General features: G+C 33.0%; 1 non-coding gene across 1 annotated transcript; it reads left to right on the forward strand.

The window, feature by feature from the left end:
• On the forward strand, positions 1,274 to 1,346 carry TRNAA-UGC. Its single transcript has one exon. It is a non-coding gene; the product is annotated as a tRNA-Ala (tRNA).

Consider the following 2,957-nt stretch of genomic DNA (forward strand, 5'->3'; position numbering starts at 1 on the left):
CTCTTTTTTTTTTTTTTTTCATTTGTATCTTTTTTTGCTATTGCTTCTTGAGTTAGTGTGGGATTTTTTTCCTCCAAAGATTAGAGCCTTTGGTGAAGCCCATTTTTTTCAAAAAAGAAAAGTGCAATTACTTATTGGCTCTGTCTTTTGCCAATCTAGGCGCATAAAATTTGATATTGGAACTATCTTCTCAAGTTTTATTTTGGTGCAAGAGATTCAAGTTGATGATAGAGTTTGTATTTTTGTGAAAATTTGTTTCTTAGTCTTCAATTACCATGTTCGGGGACTATATATAGATAGAATAAGTATAGGGAGCCAATGACCTAAGCGTATAATGTGTACAATGGAGGTTTAGGAAATATTAGAGATATGACCATTAGTGTTACATTGTCCTGTCAGGTTACGCTTTTGGGATGAGTGGTTTCATGATATAATATTAGAGTTCTAGATCCAAAAGGTAAAGAGTTCAATCCTTGGTGAATCCCAAAATTAACTTAAGTTTTTGGGATGAGTGGTTATTCTGGATAGTATGTGTGATGTTCATTTTATTCATGGACTAAAGATTTAGCCCATTGTACACATTGTACGCTTAGGCCATTGACTCCCTAACAGTACTCATACAGATAAAAGAAAATGTTTGATTCAATTTAGTGTGATTACCAATGGGTTGCTGCATGCACATTCAAACTTTTAACACTTGTTTAAACGGACTAGTGAGCTAATCACTAGGCCAAGTAGGTTAACTTTTTGTTGTTTAGAATGTTTTCTTTTTTTTTTTTGGTGAACTTGTTTAGAATGTTTTAGTCAAGGGCTTTGTTGTTTAGTTTTTTTTGGGTCAGGATTTGTTGTTTAGTTTAAAATTGTTTCGGCTTTCCATGTTGTTCATTTTTTTTTTGGGCTACTTAGAAACATTGGGTTTGTTTCTGGTTGAAGTTGCGTAAACAATTTATTATTTTGTCTGTAATGTGTCTTGGGCTTTTGAATTTTAGTATTTCACCAAAGGCTGACAATAGGTAAAGAAAAAAAACAAAGAATCTACTCACAACACAAAAAACCAGAAATGCAAATGCTATAATAAAAAAACTTCAAGACCAAAAAACCCAAGAACTTCTCACACAAAGAAATTTATTAAGTGGTAAAATAAGAATTAATTATCATTAAAATTTATAACTTTTTTTTTTATCATATTAAGTCCTGCTATTTCAATTTAATGATGGTTAAGCTTTTATTTTTTATTTATCAAAATGTTCCATTTTAGAAAACCTCATCATCTGGGGATGTAGCTCAAATGGTAGAGCGCTCGCTTTGCATGCGAGAGGCACGGGGTTCGATCCCCCGCATCTCCACTCTATATGCATTTCTTATTATTATTACAGCCATTTTATGCGATTATTTTTTGGTAACTAGTGGAACAGCAGAACAATACAAATTTTACAAAGAAGAAAAATGGCACAAAGGTTTTCTGTCTTCTAAGTATTATAATGATAATGATGCATGGTTCATAGCAATGTAGATATTCTCTTCCAATTTTCCAAACAAATACTCAACAAAGCCTCCACTATTTTGGATTTTCTTTAGTCAATTTAGAAAACACATGAATCAAGTGAGTGCTTTTTTTTATCTTGCTTATATTATTCTCCTTACCTTCTTTCCTCTATTATTTTGTTTAATGAATTTAATTTTAATGCATTAACAATGTAACATTTTACACAGTTATGCAATTATAATCATTTTTTTGAATGATCATTCATACAGTCAATATAAAAAGTATTTATTTTTACTAATGTGACATTATATAATTAGATTCATGTGAAAAATAGTTTTACACTGACAATATATTAAAATTAAATTCTTGTATAATTTGCAATGTTCATGAAAAAAAAAATGATATATTGTAAATATTAGCTAAAAGACAATAAGTGAGCGTAATATTAAAGTATCTTAGACTTCAAATTGTTCTTTCAAAAAAAAAATTTTTTTTGGTAATGGTATGGGATAGAAGCCCAAAAACAGAAAACTACAAAAAGATTGTACGGGAGATAGGGACTCCCGTTAAATCATCATTATGCAAGATCTATAGATCTAAAGGAAGCAAGTCTATAAAACTATAACCTGCTAATTGACTGTCAATGCTTCTAGCTAACCAGTCTGTACACCGATTAACCTCCCTATAAACATATTTAAATATAATCTCCCAAGGTCGTTTCATCCACTCTGTTATCTTTCGGATTATAGGGCTATGGCCATGGCTGTCACTGGAGTTTCTCTTAATGCACATGATTGCATTCAAAGAATCCAACTCTACTATAACCCTTCTCATCCCTAGACTCTATGCTTTCTGTAAGCCATAATGAACTCCCCAGAGCTTTGCTTGGGTGGCTTGGCAATAGTCCAGATTCGCCCTGAAACCTCCGACCCATTCCCTCTCACTAGTTATGATTAGCCTTCCACAACTCGCTTGCCTGCTAATTTCTCGAACTGAGCCATCAATATTCAGTTTCACACATCTCGGGTGGGGGGTACCCACGCTATAGCTAAGATGACTGGGTCTCGCTTCACTTCTACAAGTCTACTTAGGGCTGCACATGGATCGGATAATATCCGCATATCCGCGGTAATTATCCGCATCCGATCCGAATTTTGCGGATATTATCCGATCCGCAGAGCCATCGGATCGGATCCGCACTATGGTCGGATCGGATTGCGGATTTGGCAGTGATATCCGCGGATCCGATCCGCAAATCCGCATATCCGCACATCACATATAAATAGCATAGTTTAAGAAAATAAACCCTAATGTGATATGAATTTTATTGTGTTATTTATGAATTTTATGATATTTTGTTTTTAATTTTTTATGTTGTACTTCAACTTAGAATAATTAAACTTAAATCTTGTGATATTATTTTGTTTTTGTTATTCAAAAGAACTATTATTGATAATATTTTAGGAGTAAA

Source organism: Arachis ipaensis, chromosome B02, assembly GCF_000816755.2.
Source record: "Arachis ipaensis cultivar K30076 chromosome B02, Araip1.1, whole genome shotgun sequence".
NCBI classification, from domain to species: Eukaryota; Viridiplantae; Streptophyta; class Magnoliopsida; order Fabales; family Fabaceae; genus Arachis; species Arachis ipaensis.